This window comes from Amblyomma maculatum, chromosome 5 (assembly GCF_055883805.1).
Source record: "Amblyomma maculatum isolate TAMU_Amacu chromosome 5, ASM5588380v1, whole genome shotgun sequence".
In the NCBI taxonomy this organism is placed as follows: Eukaryota; Metazoa; Arthropoda; class Arachnida; order Ixodida; family Ixodidae; genus Amblyomma; species Amblyomma maculatum.
Window position 1 is genome coordinate 68147438 of NC_139348.1, and position 18256 is coordinate 68165693.

The 18256-nt window shown below is 46.6% G+C and overlaps 1 pseudogene; it reads left to right on the forward strand.

Annotated features, from left to right (window-relative positions):
* The window catches only part of LOC146188454 (uncharacterized), a 32594-nt pseudogene extending 16700 nt beyond the window's left edge, over nucleotides 1–15894 (forward strand).
* The last annotated feature ends 2362 nt before the right edge of the window (nucleotides 15895–18256 follow it).

Sequence of the window (18256 nt, forward strand, 5' to 3'; positions counted from 1 at the left end):
TGTCGGCCCCTGCACACTTCCCTTCCTTTCGAATCCAGTATCCTGATAGACTGTATCCAAACAGTAACCGATGGTCGCTAAGGGTCCCTAGAAACTACAGGTTCTCCTTTGCATTATATGTGTCCTGCCCTGCCCCCAATTCGTCATTACAGCTACGATGCAAGTAACTTGCATTTTTCTAGCACTGTACACTTCCTGACTAAATTACTGGGTTACACATACCATTTCCTGTTCCATTTAGCTGCATGCTTGCCCACAGTTTTCATTAGTCTACGCATTTCCTGCCCATAGGTGATTCCCACATCGTGTTAGTGTACTATACACCGGAATATAGCACCGCGGCATCGCCTTGGACTCTACAGGAAAGGATCGATCACGAAATTTACCGCGAAAATAAGCCCTCAAAAAAGAACGGCGGCAAGCGGTACCGATCGCTTCGTCGCTCGATTCTGCCTGTCAAAAAATTACTCGACCGTTACCCGGAAACGCACGCCTAATTGACCATTCACACTTTTTGCAATCTCTAGCTCTGCCCGGACTTAATTGGTCTTTTGACTCGATCTGTCGATGCAGCGCGCCTAGAAAACCGACTTATTTCTTGAGCGGTTTTGACAAATCCAATGAACGCGAAAGATACGATCGTCCGCCTGTTGGTAAACACGCACGGCCAATACTTGAAGCGGGCTACATGACCTACGGAGGGCGAGCACGTACGTACAGTACGCTTCATCTTACGGTCAGCTCATGAAGACGAAGCACGAGCGGCGTTGTCCTTTCGCACATACAATTTCGCACATTCGATGTGACAGCTGGTTACGGGATGTGTTCTCTGAGACCAGGCAACGAACGAAAGCACGTTTCGAGCAAACGACGAAAAACAAAATCATGATTCTGTAAATATTGATAACAAATGTCCAACGCATACGCACGTGAATTGTGCGTTAAGGAAGCCAAAAACATTCGAGTAATCCATTTTGCTCTCTGCATGTAGAACGCGCGATGTCCCGTACAGCCAGCGTCAGGGCAGCATATGTGGTACTGGCGCACTGGCGCACTGGCCTAGTGACCATCGATTTTCAGCGCCCGAGCCAGTGACTCCAGTAAACTACTCGGTGTGACCCTGCGACATCGCCTACGCTGCACAGCAGCCAGCCCAATTTCCCAGCGCACACCAGTGTTCTCTTACTGAGACGAGTGAAACCCTGCGTTGCCAATACCATTTGATTAGTACCCAGTGGGCGCAGTTTCATTGCCAGCGTCAATCCAGTGCACCCCAATGAGCCCAGTGGCCTCCGAGTGCCACTGGCAGCGCCACCAGCGTCTTCGAGTGTAATACCAGCGTTACCAGCGCGATAAATACGCTGGAAAACCACTGGTAGTCGCTGGGATACGCTGGTTTTTGCAATAGGGCTTGCAGGTTGCCAAGGCCTCCAAGGCTGCGAGCACTTATCCTTTTCCTGCCTGTGCTGCAAACACAACTGAGTGATCATGCAGTCGTGAGCTACTGACTGAATACGCAGGTATGATTTGACAGCGCCAAACATTTGCGGAGCTACCAACAGTGGGACTTTTTCCTTCTGTTTTAGAGCTCATACCTAAATCATGCTTTTGATTTTAATCCTCGCAGATGTGACATGCAAAGCTGTCAACACTAATGGAACTTAGTTTTGCTGACATCACATAAGAGTGGTTGGTGTTAACCTTGGGACCAAGACCAAGTCCACACCTAAAGGCGCTGCGCAGCCACCATGAACAGTGCCACAATAGGAAGCAGCTCGGATCAGGATGCCTTCTGTGCTCAGTTACAACTCAAGATTGAAGCTCTGTAATTTCTCAAAGATAGGCCTCCAACAATTGACAGCGAGGAGCCTCCCAATCAAGTAAACCACAAAAGAATTCCCGCCACATGGCAGTAGGTGACCAAAAAAAAGCATGGCATCTGGTGTTCAGTACCAACAAAGAAAAAAGCTGCCCAGCCTAGTGAGCTACGGACAAATACTGGAGTGGGACCAGTGCTGAGAACGGTGTAATTGGCAGAAAAGCCTCCTTTGAGAGATATTTGCCCCCTTCATTCTTAGCTTATAACTTACTGAAGTAATTGTATAAAAAGGTAGCCCTGGCAGTGTCAGTTTTCTCTCTGCCCTATAGTGGTTCTACAGAATAACAGATGCACAACCCTTGCCAGCTCCCTCTCTTTATAATGCCTTCATGTAAGAATTTGTGGCAGTGGCATTCAACCCTTATTTTTTTCTATGCCTTCATGCATAATAACAGGCTATTAGCATACCACACTTTCACACAAGACAAAGGACATCACGAGCAGTTACTACAGATGTTCACCAGAAAGCAGCCGATATATATATAGCCTACTCCGATGATGCACACGAGTACAAGGCAACATGGAAACAGCACCAATTTTATCAAAGTAGGAGTGAGAAATTTTTATATCAGCCTCATAAGAAAAATCAATTTGTTGCTGACACAGCTGTGCAGGTGTGAAGAACATATGATAATTTGAGAAAAGACGAAGAAAGAAAATCACATTTGAAGAAAGAAGGAGGAGAAAGAAGAAGATGAAAACGTGGAGGTTGGCTCGAAGAGCGCGAGGCGCGAGCAGGAGAGAACAGGCGAGCAGCGGAGCCGATTGGCTGTCCAAGGAGCTCGGAGCGGTACGTCTTCTGCCAGGCCTGACCCAGGGATCCAGACCGGGGGCCTGCCGGCCGTATCCTGTCCTGTTCTCCTGTCGTCCACGGAGCTCGGGCGGTTCGTGTTCCGCCAGGCCTGACCTGGGTATCCAGACCTGGGGCAGCCTACTGCATCCTGTCCTGGCCCGCCTCCTGTCCCGGGTGATCAGACCTGGGAGTGCTGCAGCTGCAGCTCATCGCCGCTGCTGCAACTGCGGCTCATCACTGACACGGACGTTCGGCGTCGTGCTGGGCCCCTGGCACGTCGGGGAAGCCTGAAGCATCGGCCGCGGAAAGGCAACCCGAGGCCTCTTGGCCCCACTGGGCCCCATCCGGTGGCCTAGCCTGCCGCTGGGCTTACCGAGGCCCTCCTGCACCGACCCTTCAAAACTCTGACTACCCGGAGCGTCTGCACCGGCTTCTCCATCCAACATCTTGGTGACTTTTTGGCAATTTGTGTTTTGTCATCGTCCCACTTGCTCGTTCTACGCTCGTCCCGTCCTTGTCTGTACATAAAAGTATTCGTTGTTAGCTTGGTCAGTCTGGTCGTCTATTTAGATTACTGTCTCGAAATAAGCCACAGAATAAGGTGGCCGGAAGATCTAAATAAAAGAACCTCACAGCAGGGGAAACTAAAAAGACCAACCTTTGGAGGTGAGGTTGCTCAACGGCGAAAACACGAACATCGTCCGCCGCCGACGACCACTAACGACGACGCAGCCATTTCACCACCGCCCAGCGAAGTAACAACGGTATGCCCCGGCCATGACCTGAAGAAACGACGGAGCCGAGATCGGACTCTAAGGCCCACGTGCAATGCGAGGACGCGAACAAGTGACCTTGAAGTTGATATGGACGGTCGCAGAGTGAATGCCCTAGTAGACACCGGCGGTGACTATTCTGTCATTAGTGGACCGTTAGCCTCTCAGCTCAGAAAAGTTACCACCGCTTATGATGGCCCGCTGATTCGCACCGCAGGTGGCAACCTGATTACTCCATCGGGACGCTTCACTGCAAGAATAACCGTAAATGGGCGTACTTACCCCACCAGCTTTGTGGTCTGGCAGCAGTGCTCCCGCGACGTGATTTTAGGCATGGACTTCCTAAATGAACATAGGGCTATCATCGACCTGCGATCCAAGGTCATCACAAAGCCATTTCTTCTACGATGACGTCTACGCAACACATCACTCTAAGCGTCCTCGATGAAGAATTTACCGTCCCGCCCCGATCAAGCATCGCAGTCTGCGTAGGTAGCGCAAACATCGAAACCGCTGAAGGCATCGTCGAAGGAAATATCCAATGGCTCTTATAACGAGGTGTCGGCATCGCAAGAGGCATCGCAAAATTTCGGAGTGGTCAAGCTCAGTTGCTGGTACCAAGGTTCTCCGAAAAATACCGGCATCTCAACAAGGGCACGACGATCGCTTTTCTCGACGAATTAGTGGACCTCAAAGATGCATTCGCCCTCCACGACCAAACGCTGGAAGACGCACCGGACCTATTCCGTCAGCCCACATTTGACATCAACCCGGCGTTGACCCACAGCAGGAAGGACCTGATTCTCAGTCTTCTTCGAAGCTACGCGGAGTGCTTCTCGTCATCATCGAAGGTACGACAAACACCACTGGCCAAGCACCGCATATACCGGACGAACACGCCCAACCTCTGCGCCAAAGCTCATATCGTGTATTGCCGCGAGAACGCCAGGCCATACGCGATCAAGTTCAGGAAATGCTGCGTGATGACGTTATCCAGCCATCGAAAAGCCCCTGGGCGGCACCAGTCGTTTTGGTGAAGAAGAAAGACGGCACACTCCTCTTCTGCGTTGATTACCGCCGCTTGAATAGCATTACTAAGAAGGATGTCTACCCGCTTCCCCGCATCGACGACACTCTCGACCGGCTCTGCAATGCAAGGTACTTCTCATCGATGGATCTGAAGAGCGGATATTGGCAAACTGAAGTCGACGAAAGAGATCGCGAGCAGACAGCATTCATCCCACCGGACGGTCTTTTTGAGTTCAAGCTGAGGCCATTTGGCCTCTGCTCCCCACCAGCCACATTTCAACGAGTAATGGACACAGTTCTGGCAGGCTTGAAGTGACAAATTTGTTTGGTATATTTGGACGATGTTGTCATCTCGTCAAACTTTGAAGACCACCTAAAACGACTACAGACAGTGCTGGAAGCCATCAAGTCATCGGGACTAACGCTAAAAGCAGAGAAGTGTCACTTCGCCTACGAAGAACTCCGGTTCCTAGGTCACATCGTTAGCAATGACGGTATTCGCCCAGACCCGGAGAAAACAGCTGCAATCGTACAATTCGCACCGCCTGCTGACAAAAAAGCTGTGCGCCGATTCCTTGGGCTGTGCGCTTATTATTGACGATTTGTCAGAAACTTTTCGCGGATCGCCGAACCGTTGACGCAGCTTACAAAGGCTGACGTACCTTTTAAATGGGAAACGCCGCAAGGAGAAGCCTTCGACGAACTTAAGCGCCGCCTGCAATGCCCTCCTGTACTTCGCCACTGATGAAAACGCCGAGGCCGAAATAATCGCCGACGTAAGCAGTGTGGACCAAGGAGCTGTTCTCGTCCAGAAGAGTGCCGGAGAGGAGAAAGTAATCGCCTACGCGAGCAGGTCCCTCACAAAAGCTGAAGTTAATTACTCGACGACCGAGAAGGAGTGCCTCTCGATCATCTGGCCACTTCTAAGTTTCGTCCATACCTATACGGCCGACCATTCAAGGTGGTAAGCGATCACCATGCGCTCGGCTGGCTGGCTAATTTGAAAGATCCCTCCGGCCGCCTTGCCAGATGGAGCCTACGACTTCCATGAATTTGACTTTACTGTAGTCTATAAGTCGGGCCTGAAGCATTCCGACGCAGACTGCTTATCATGCGCTCCCGTCGACGCTCCCCCGAAGGACGATGACGACGACGCCTTTTTGAGGCCGGTAAGCGCCAGCAGTTTCGCAGAACAACAGCGATCAGACCCCGATCTGAAAGCGCTAGCCGATTACATAGAAGGAAAGACCACTTCCCCTCCTGGTGTGTTCAGGCGACATTTATCTTCGTTCGCGTTAAGCAATGGCCTCCTCGTGAAGAAGAATTTCGCACCCAACAGGACTGCGCAACTTCTTATAGTGCCTGAAAACCTCCGGCAGGAAATTCTGCAGGAGTCGCATGATGAGCCCACAGCAGGTCATGTCGGATTTGCACGCACGTTGCGTCGAATCCAGGATAAGTGCTACTGGCCGCGACTGCCTGCCGAAGTTGCCCACTGCGTGAAGACATGTCGTGAGTGCCAACGCCGCAAGACGCCGCCTATCACACCAGCAGGACTACTAAATCCGATTCCGCCCCCAGACCTCCCCATTCAACAAATTGGGATGGATCTCCTCAGCCCCTTCCCAGCTTCGTCTATGGGTAACAAGTGGATCATCGTGGCTACTGACTACCTTACCTGTTACGCCGATGCAAAAGCCCCACCACATTATACCGCGGAAGAAGTCGGCAAAGTTTTTGTCGAACAAATTCTCTTGCGACACGGCGCCCCAGAAGTGCTCATCACGGACAGGGGAACGGCGTTTACGGCAGAGTTGACGCAAGCCATCCTTGTATACAATTATAGAAGCCATCGACGAACTGCGTACCATCCCCAGACCAATGGTCTTACGGAGCACCTGAATAAAACGATCGCGGACGTGATCGCCATGTACGTCGACGCTGAACACAAGGCCTGGGACGCCATCTTGCCGTACGCGATCTTCGCGTATAACACGGCAGTCCATGAGACGACCAGAGCGACCCCGTTTAAGCTTGTGTACGGCAGGGAGCCCACGACTACGCTCGATGCAATACTGCCGCACGTAACCAACGAGGACAACTTTGAAGTCGCCGCCTACCTGCAGCGTGCAGAGGAAGCCCGACGATTCGCACGGCTGCGTTTTAAAGACCAAGAGCGCACCGACAGCCGACGAAACAACTTACGACGACACCACGCAGAATACAATCCAGGAGACCAAGTGTGGGTTTGGACACCAGTTCGCCGTCGCGGATTGAGTGAAAAGTTGATGCGTCGATACTTTGGGCCGTACAAAATCATTCGCCGCGTCGGACCACTGGACTATGAAGTCATTCCCGACGGAATGTCAGCATCACAACGGCGGCGTGCACGCTCAGAAATTGTACATGTTGTACGACTGAAGCCATATTACGCGCGTTAAAGAATCTGTGGTGTTTATACTTTGTAGTATTTATGTTTAAGTTGCTTTGTTTTGGAACATCGAGGCGATTTTTTTAAGGGGGGAGTAATGCCGCGAAACCTTCAAAACAGTATTTGCTGTTTTTCAACAGCTGCCGGCATACAGGCTTATCACTCTGATTCTGGATTGCGTATCAGTTCCGCAATCTTTGTTTGTTAATGCTCGATGTCGCGAGTCACACCTTTATCAGTTTTGTTGTAGGACAAGATGCACCGAGATCTATCTCGAAGATTCCGGCCACTTGTGTGTCTTTCCACAATGTTCTAGCCCGTGCTGGTAGCTGTTTGCGACGTTATCTAGATTGTTCTGTGCAGCCTTTAAATTGAGCGTTGACGGGTGTGACGGGCATTCTTTGTTCGACGATCGACCAACACGTTTGCTACTATCGCCGCCGCCGAGTTGCTTAGTTCTTTTACGGGCGCAAGTCAGCCCAATAAAGAGTTAATTTCCGTACCATCAAGCCTGTGTCTTCATTTGTGTCATCGACCCTGGTCACCACCACGTGATAATATGAAGGGCCTTCTAAAGTTTCATGAGGGCTTGCATCAATTGTACATCGCAGTTCCATGATGTGGAGATTCTGGGTAGAAGCAAACAGACGGCTCGTAAAAATTTGGAATTCTTTTATATGAAACTAGCAGGTTCGAGCTGTGTTAGCGACGCTTCAGTTTTTGTTTGAGGCTAAAGAGAAATTTCTCTCATGCCTATTTTAATATTGGTGCTGTTTCCATGTTGCCTTGTACTCGGGCGCTTCATCTGAATAGGCCCTATATATCGGCTGCTCTCCGCTGAACAGCTGTAGTAAGTGCTCGTGGTGTCCTCTGTCTTATGTGCTACTGTGTTATGCTAAATAGCATGTTTTATGTCTGAAAACCAACTAGCTCAGCAGTTAACTTCCTTATTTTATACCAGCAGAATGTAAATATCAGCACCATGTGCAACCCTAAACTTTTTTTTTGTAATGCTTTCTGTACTCCTTGCAAGCTGTTTGCCGCACTACAAAAGTTATGGGCGGCATGTGCCATCATGGCTGATCCATGCTGCCCTTATCTTTTTTAGAGCTGCAAACAGCTTGCAAAATGGAATATAGTGGTTGGTGTGTACAATAACTTGGATGCAAATGTTTTGCTTATGGTTCTTTCTATGTTTTCATGTAGAGTGATGTGCGACCCTTACCTGCTTCCTTTTCCTTACAGTGCTTTCTAGTTACGATAGTAGAATGTGTAACTGTGACATACATGCAGCCAATGCATTTTTCTTCGATGCATTCTAGTTATGGTAACAGGAACAGCAGCAGTGAATCATTGTCTTGGCTCCTTTTTTGCAGTGTAGATGTTTTAATGGGTTCCTTGTCAAGCCTAATGCTGAAGTGTGTATACAGTTTCCACCAGGTGTATGACCAGTGTTCAGTGGTTGACATGCATGCACATATAGTATTATTAAATTCAACACTGGTGATGATGGTCCTTTGTGTCGGCACCCTTTTTTCTATATACTACAGCTTTTCTGTTCGAATTTGTTGCTTTGTTTTATTTTGTACAAACATTATATAAATAGTTTATTGAACTACTCAACCAATTTAGTACCCTTGTGCATGTGCATTCCGGTTTTTGATTATGGTCATTTCCTGTTCCTGTTTGGAGTATTAATTTTTTCATTGTTTTGTAGACGAATAATTTTAAGCTTGGAAAGAACTGCATTATTATCTTGTCATTTTCACACAACTGGTGATGTCTAGTTTCTGTGCTTTTAACTTTGCAGTGCACATTATTGAAAAAATCAAATGTATAATTTATGCATTTCGTTTCCTAGCATCTTGTGCAGTTATTGCCGAATCTCCCAAAGAGTACCTAACTGATGGCTGTCCACCGTGTAGTGTGGCAATGTTTGTAACAAAAAGATGTACAGATCTCACATATTGTTGGCAGTTTCAATGTCTGTGAGAATGAATGATAATTTGTATAATTCCTATTCATGTAATGCGTTCACGAGTTGGCTATTTCTGGTGTTCTCTTCCTTAGTGCAATATTAGACTTCGGAGAACCGCATTTTGTCATTTGCATACTGTTGCTTGTGGCTTTCTTTGCTTTTAACATGTCAGATTTTTATGTTGTCTTTTTACAATGCATAATGTTGAGGAAATTAAACAGTTCTGTAGTTTACCCATGTTATTTCCTAGCAATGGGTGCAGTTACTACCGAACTTTACAACGAGCACCAAACTGATGGCTTTTCACATGAAACGTGGCATGCTTTGCAACAAAAACATAGTTCTCATTACCTAGACGACACTTCTAGTGTGCGAGAATTAATGATCGACAAGTGTACATCAGTTTAGTTTGCATCGTTACTGGGTGAAACAGCGCTGTGGATGTGTGACACCAATGCAGCTTTAGTTGTAATAACATCTGAATTTATTTGTTTGTCTGGCAGTGGTGTTGAATACCTCTACAAATACACAATCAGTTCAGACAATTTTGCTGGAAATAGCATTGAATAACTAATTTTGAGCACTGCAGGAGATCCCAGAGCTCATTTTAGACATTCAGAATCTGTCTTGATGATTTCTAGAAGATGTCTTGTAAGACGTCTTGTAACTTCAAAAAGTGGGTGCATTAGCTGAGCTAGAAGGCAGGTACAAGATATACCAAGACATATATAAAATCGCCTTTTATATCTTTGTCAAGGCTTCTTGTAAATGTCTAGCAGCTGTCTTGGGTGCTAATTCAGACGTCTATAAGGTGGCCTTATAGCTATCTGATAGACTGACATATGTTCAGATTATTATTTGTCTTTTAGATTTCTACAAGATGTCTAGCAAGACAACTTGTTGCCCAAAAAAGTGGGTGCATTAGCTGAGCCACAAGATTGCTACAAAATATTTCAAGACATCTGGCAATGTCTTGCATACTTGGTCGAGACATAATATATACGTCCAGTAGCCATCTCAGGGGTCAGTTGAGACTTCTATTAGGCATCTTGCTTGTCTTGGCAAGATGGTTTAGAGCCGTCTCATAGATTGGTTGGAGTTTACATGCCAGTCTACCTTAGCAGGCGTGATGAACGCAGTTCGCCGGTGCCTTCGCACTGCGTCCAGTGCAACAATGGTAATATAGCTATTAAGCGGCGCTACTTTCTGAGGAATTCTACTGCTGAAAATTGAAGACGTCACCATCGGCTGTAATTCTGCTGGAAAGTTTGTACCGAAAAGCACATTACGATGTGGAGAATATGTTTTCATTAAGCTCAAGTCAATATGGTCCCCTGTGGATTAATACCCCAGACACCTTGCAGTGTATTTGCTTGGAATGTATGCAGAAAATAAAATAAGAGTACTTATTCTATTGTGAGTATTGTAATGTATGTGTTTTTACTCATATTTTGCAATAGTCTGTATATCTGTCATGCTACATTTCTTTACCCACTTATGTTTTCTTGCCTTTTGTAATATTTGTGCCATTGTTTTTCCTCATATGCCTGATTTCCAGATTGCTTTTTTTGCACCAAGGGGAAGATAACTTATCGGTTTTGCCTCGATTTCTAGAAAAATAAGTGTTTATTACACAATGCAGCTTACATCTCTTCGCAATACTGCAGCTTGTCAACGGCCGTGACGGGGCTGCGTTGATGGCCAGTCAACAGCAATATTAACCTAACTTTATTTTCCAATGAAATAAATAGACAAACAATAGTACAATGCAAAGAACCCAAATAATGCGCGAACAGGGCGTGGTAGGACGAAAGCGCTTACCAGCATTGAAAATTCGTGCCTTGGTGCAGCCCATGCCGGCTTTCATACCCCGCGCATTAAATCGATAGCGGACGTGCCTCAAGCACGGGAGCTTGGAGCGTTACAGTCAGTTTGGCCGCTGTATCCTATGGAAGTGTCCACTCTTTACCGAATCCTTTCTCTATGGCGGAGACAGCATAAGAAATGTTTTGGAGTGGTCGCCTTGCAACCACTGTCTTCGCGTCACTTGAGCCCATACATTGGAGCAACTATTATATGCCACTTTTCGAATTCTGCAATGGTTGACATTTTCATCTCGTACGCCCGCGCGCTGAAGAATGTTACTTAAGCGGCACGGTTCTATGTATATGCTCATCCTGGGCCCACTTGCACGATAAAGTCCGAGCGAAGTCCAAACTTCAAAGGGGTCTTTAATCAGACCGGATTGTATAAGACCAGACTTGTTCAGGGCTGTTCGGTGGGTCGTGCGTGTGTGTGCGTGTGTGTGTGTGTGTGTGTGTGTGTGCGTTTGTGTGTGTGTGTGTGTGTGTGTGTGTGTGTGTGTGTGTGTGTGTGTGTGTGTGTGTGTGTGTGTGTGTGTGTGTGTGTGTGTGTGTGTGTGTGTGTGTGTGTGTGTGTGTGTGTGTGTGTGTGTGTGTGTGTGTGTGTGTGTGTGTGTGTGTGTGTGTGTGTGTGTGTGTGTGTGTGTGTGTGTGTGTGTGTGTGTGTGTGTGTGTGTGTGTGTGTGTGTGTGTGTGTGTGTGTGTGTGTGTGTGTGTGTGTGTGTGTGTGTGTGTTAAAGGCGCCAGGCTGCTGAATCGAACGTAACAGCGCTAACTGTTAAGGAGCGTCAATTAACCGCAGTTCTCGAAGGCAAGTATTGAAGTGGTTACGGCGCTCTACTTCTGTCCCCACGGATGCGAGATCGTACCCCGGCCTCGGCGGACGCTTTTCGGTGGAGGCGAAACGCAAGGCACCCGTGTGCTGTGCGATGTCAGGGCACGTTAAAAAACAACAGTTGGTTCAAATTTCCGGCGTCCTTCCCTACTGCGTTTCTAATAACCTGAGTCGTTTCGGGATGTTAAACCAACACAAACCAAACCAAACCAAAAACAAGTATGTCAGCCCCATGTGAATCGGTACTGAAGTATTTTATTCGAATGAAGCTATTTTATTTTGATGCTGTCACAATAAAATGTAACACCTATCAAAAACTAAACTTAATTCTCCCCAAAACGTTTAGAGTATTCTTCTCACTACATTGGGCCCAAATAATGTGGCCTCGCACCATCAACCGAAAGACACTTCATTGCAGCCTCAGGATATTTCGACCCCTTCGAATTATCTATCAGGGTCTGTGATTTACCAATCGTGCGTTTTATCTTGCTCCGAGAGATGCCTGTGTGTAGGACAGAGGAAATTTCGACCATCTGCGGTTTTTTTTTTGCCCTCCAGGCTGGAGAGTAACACTGCTTTGCCGGCGCTTTGTTAAGCAGTTTCACCGTTAAATATGCGCATTTTGGTCCGAGTAGGTAAACTATTCTGCGCACTTTGTATTCATGCGCCTTACGCTCGTAAAACTATGCTTAACCGCTATAAAAGAGCACTGAACAAGGGTAAATAGAGTACGCCTCAGTTCGCAGGTCGAGTCAATGTTTTGACAATTGGACCTGTCTTCACTCAGACGAAGACAAGTCCACTTGTCGAAACGTTGGCTCGACCTGCAAACTGAGGCGTAACCCATTTACCCTTGTTCAGTGCTCCTTCATACCGTGTAAACCATCTTATTCCTCTCGTTCTACCTTTATGCTTAACCGCGATACATATCCACAAATTATTTCTGGCTGCGGACGTTGCCAAAAGCTTACTGCGTCTCCCCCCCCCCCCCCAGCAGTATGCAGGAAAAATTAAGCGTCCCTTAACTATTCTACTCGCGAAGAGAATAACCATCCTCTGCGTACAAGGTGGTCATGTAAACAGTGTGCATTAGAGCACACGGCTCAAAACAGCAAAGACGCTATGCACATGCACGCGTGCTTATTGACACCTACACATTATTAGCCCCTGTTTTTAGAAACCTCTTGAATCTCTACCACGCTTGCACTCTCCCGATTACAGGAGTCGTCACTACATCCTTTTTACTACATGGTATTCTTAGCAACCGCTAGAAATGTGCCCCTCACTCAGGGCAATGCCTATGAACCTATTTATCAGCCATGCACAAATACTAACAGTAAAAGCATTACATTAAAAATGCGCTTAGCAACAGCTCAAGTATAACACATGCCTACGACATTCATGCATTGAAAACGGCGACATATTGACGTACTGCGTGATAGGCGGTTTTCGTTTTATATGGGGGTATGAAAAATCGTTTACAAATGAAATGTTGGTTTCATTTCGATTCCTGTTGCCAAAATTGACAATTAGAATTTGTACATAGTGCTAACATTCTATAAATACCATAAATGTTCCAAATATTTTTAGTTTGACCGCTTGCACGCTTCACCTTGACCGCTTAGACCACGCAATGAAGTATTCTCAAAACGCGACCGGGCCGTTATCTAAATAGGGCCTGTGCAACAATGTGCGAAGAATGAAGTGCTTAACAAACCCGGAATATATGTCGTTTTCACTACGCTTTAATTTGCAACCTAGACAAAATTGCGCTAGAGTGCATCAGATAAAATGACTGCGATGCAAAGTGCTTCTGTCAATTTCTTGAGGCACACTAAATAAACAGAGCTTTCTTATACATCGCAGATTTTGTTTCTGAATATTTAAACCCAAATTATTCGAGGTTTACTGCATTCTGTCGCGATGACAGCTCTGACAAGTTTCATACCAAGCCTTCACGAGAAATGTACAACGCTGCTTAAAATTTATAACACAATTTTCATTCTGATGTTAGTCTCTGTACAATTTCAGTTATGTGCAAATGTTAGGCTGAGATGATGCTCAAAATTTTATTTTTTCATCATTTGTAATATATGCCCACCCAGTTGTAGAATAGATATTGCAATGCATTTTCCCGACGAGTTTACTCGAATTGAATTTCAGAATGTCCATACTCAAACTCCCCAATTTCAGAAACAGAAAACATAAATTCGTTATTGTATTGTTGACAAATAGAGATGTTTATATAACCACAGCAGTTGTCAGCTATTTTTCTCCTGCAGTCATAAACTCTGTCCTGTTCTGGGTGTGAAATGTGGAGAGGTTTTCAGTGCAATTGCAACCACACAAATTTGCCGCTTTTGGTCTGGTTTAATGTAAGCGTGCGAGCAGGACCAGCACGATGTTGTGCGAAATAATTGGCCCATACTGCCTTTGCAGTATGAAGTTGAGGAAAATGTGGCACACAATGGCAAGAAATACTGTCTTACAAGTGAAATACCATACATTTGAGAAAGCTACAAGGTCACAGTGGCAGATGCTGTACACACACACCGGCTACTGTGTTATTTTCACTATTGTGCGCATGCGCTTTTATTGCTGTTTTTTACTCTATATAAAGTTAAGTTTCATTTGTAACTCCTCCGCCGTCTTTCTGCGTTTTTACGCAAGAATTACACATCGCTCGCCAAGACACCGAAAAACTCCGAGATTCAAGGTTCAGAAAGGAGCTCTACGGACCGACTTTCACTAGTATAATGAAGTAGAATTAGGAGTCTCTCTGGAATTTTTTCTTTGTGAGAAAAAACAAAGTGCAGTTTCGAGACTGCAAGAAATATTTTCATTCATAGCAATACGAATTTCGCAAAGGATGCGCCTGTGAATGTGAACTGGCTTTTTTCATTCATGGTACGCATGCGAACCTAGATAGTACCCTCCAAATAGATGCAATTTTCTCGGCGTGGTTAAGATAGTTGATAACAAGCCTCATAACCGCTATTCCAGTCACAGCGTTATTTTTCAGCTGCATAGCGAGACGTTGCAGTTAAAGTGTAATTACAAAAGGAGGTACTTTAGAGGCTTTGGCAATTCACTGTGTTTTATCAAAAAGTGTGACAACATTGAATATGTTTTTTGGTCCGCTGGGGCGCAGTTTTCTTCTACGACGTACTGCAGGGGTTCTTAAAAAGATTTTTGCTTCACCCTTAAACATCTGGTAGCCCAATGGTACAAAATAGGACGTTTTTCTATATGACCGTGGGATGGCAAAATGGTATACGTTAATAAATGTAAGCATTAAGCGCCTATGTTTGAGGAGTTTTTCACCAGAATTGTTATCAGGATTGCATCGAAGTGAAAAAAGACAGAAAAAGCGAATGTCTGTAGTCGATGCAGGATGGGATGAAGCAATTTCGCGAAGGAACAAAAATGGTTCATGTGCAGTCAAAAACAATATTTAGAGTCTATTAAGTCAATTAGGTGTCGACAGAGCCAGGAAGGGTTATGTTGATGTCCAAAGCGATCACGTGGTGTCTCACTTCAGTCAGCATTATTTATGAGGACGTCGATGTGACCTCAGTGCGTGCTGTCAACGTGTGATGTCATAAAAACAGAAATAGACGTGCTTGGACAAGAAAGAGCCGAGCAAACGAGTGAACGCTATGAGAAAGTGTGTAAAAGTTGTTAATTTTAGAAACGAAGTATAATTAAAGCATACACAAAAGAAAAAAGCGGCCAAAAATACGTATAAGGTATATGACGTACGAAACATGCGGTTGCTATAGCAGCTAACCCCATGTCTTCATTGCGCAGAATAGCAAAGCGTGACGTGATTAGGCCTTCCTCCTACGCGGGTGGCTGCAGTGATCTCAAGCAGAAGAGAAGATTGAATAATGAATAATGTTCGAGCTTGTCTTCATTTGCGATCGCGCCAAGTGTCGCTGTGCCGGCCGCGTCGGTTATATTTGTAGCGTCAGAAACAATTTTTTCGCACGCCGCACCTTTCGCGCGCCTTTCGCTGGACCTTTCGACCTCCAGTAAAGGTAAGGTTCTTCGTTGTCTTCGACAGTACGATTCGGCAACTGCAGCACTCCGCAAGCCCAGCCCGTTATTCGAGCAGTCGCAGAGTTATCGGCACTCACCGAAGTCTACCAGTCGTTCAGAGTGGAAGAGCTTCGCCGCGTGCAAGGACCTAGAGATCCAAGGGGTGACGAGGTAAGGCAGCGACGAGGGGAAGTGCTCACCAGCGGGGAGCGACGCGGCAAGGAAGGAGAAACCGTCGCCGAGGTACCGAAAGCTCCCGGTCGCTCGGGGTAAGACCTTCATCGACGCGTGCAAGACCCAAGGACCCCCAGCGGTGACGGTCAGAAGCAGCGACTGTCGGAAGTGCCCCACAGCGAACAGCGACGCGGCGAGCAAGGCACAACCGTTGCTCATGTGAGCGGAATTTCTTGCGTCCGTTGGTTTACGTGGGTCAGGCATTTGGAACGGTAGGGGTGTGGTGGTGAAGTTTAGTTAGATCAGTAAACATGAACACTAGAAAGTCAGCGTTTTCCGAATGGACCAGTGTATCCGTAAGAGCTGCACTGAGACGGAATGATTACGTAACAAAGACGAAAAGTACGGACGAAGTGAAGCTTCGAAAGATAGAGGCGAAACGAGAGGTACAGAGATGAGAAATCCGAACACGAAAGGCAAAGTAGAAATCAAAAAGATAGAAGCTGAGTTGTAAATCAGATATTGCGGCAGAAGTGAGAAACCACGAACTGGATGCCCAAAAAGCGATAACTGAGGCAGAAGTTCGAAAGGCTCAAGCTGGAATTAGATTATTAGAAATAAAACAAGAGCCCCGGGGACGCCCAATCGAAACAGGTATTCAAGCAGAAGAAACTAAAAAGACAGCTTCGAAATAGGTGCCCCGAACAGTACTTGTAGGGAGTGTGTCAGGTGACGAAGCAGCCGCGCCGCCCGATGCTACCGCGAGATATAGCCGCCGGAGACGACCTTCGCCTAGTAGTGCGATTCAGTCGGCGTGCGCGGCGGGTGGCCGACCAGCGAAGTAAACCACGTCAAAACAACTGCGGAAGCCTCAGCAGTAGAATTGCCCGCATACGCTCAAATTTACAAGTGTGTCAGCGTTTCGACGTGGGCACCACAAAACGCGTGGCAGCGAAAGATCAAAAAAATACCCTAAATAGACGACATAATCGAAGAGCCTAAAGCTGCGGCTTTTGAAAAAAGTTGTTATGACACGTCGAATGCAGCAAAGGCGCGTAACAGCGGCACCACGCGCGAACGCTGATCAAGAACAGAGCTCCACACTTGACGAATCACTGACAATGATCGCGAGCGATGCGATCGCCGGGATCAGAGATCATGCGTTGACCATAGCAGATACGGTTTGCAGGATAGCGGCCTTAATAGCGGGCGGAATTACGAATATCGGATCAACGATAGGCGCGGAATTAGCCCCTGCTCGCAACTGTGAACAAATAACACTTCACAACTCAGCGAGCGCCGAGCGCGAGGATAAGCTGGCAGTGGGTAGCATAAACAAAAACACAAGAGAGTCAGACGATACGTCTCAACCCCCTGGCTCTAAAGAGCAGGACGGAAAGAAAACTGCCAAAAGAGCCTGAGCCACGTGGGGCCGGAGGGCGTGAGCGGCCCGCTCGCCTCTGCATGAAAGTGTGTGCGCTCGTGAGCAGAAAGTGACAAGCGAAGTGAGCAAAGAACACTTGCCGGACTTAACCATCATGAAATCTGATACGTGCATAACTTTGGAAACCGAGACCTGCCGCGCAAGTTTTGCATGCAGTGATGTGATTTTGAACACGAAAAGTGCTTGTGAACTTTGTTTTACAAGAACTATAACCAGCTGCGAATGCCATTTGTGCCATCCAAGGCCTGTGAGCAGGAAGTGTGCATGTAGACTGTGTTCTGTCGGACGTAAAGTCGCGGCCTTTAGTCAATGTTCGATACGGCTGGGCAAAAAAGCCCAGCAATCCTCCTCTTATTGTGAGGCGTGTAGGGCAGCGATGGCCCATTCTCTAATGCTTCGGCGCAAGAACCAAGGCCCATCGCATGGTCGCGTAACTTGGAACTGAACGGGAACAGAAACCCATTGCCTGCGACACTAATCGCTTAAAAGGACATCTTAAAATACCCTAATCGAACGGCCTGGCTATGTCGCTTTGGAATTTTAACTCTGAAGGTGAGCAAGCGAGCATTTAAATGCCTTTCTGGGAGCGCGTGGCATTCTGCACAACCTTCCTGCTCATTTCGGTTACTGCGCCACATTTATTATCATTATAATTGCATCACTGACTGCATGAATTAACTCGAGTTGTTATTGTCGTGTAGGCGCGTGAACCATAGTTTTACATGATCTACGTGACTCCATTAAAAGAATATGTCAAAAGAAGTTTACATTGATACATTGTATACATTGATAGAATACACTTGCTCCTCTGGGACTTCATAGTAGTTTTAAATGTAGTGCTCAAATAGAACTTAACATTAGTGTTTCTTTGAATGTCTACTTTCCTTTTATTACTCTTATTGATGAGTTTGCAAAGGTGATTATTACCGTATTACCACCTTGACAAATGCAAACTCTGCATGTGATATACGGGTAGCGGCAAGGTTCGGCGAATGTACTCATGCTAAACGAACGCGA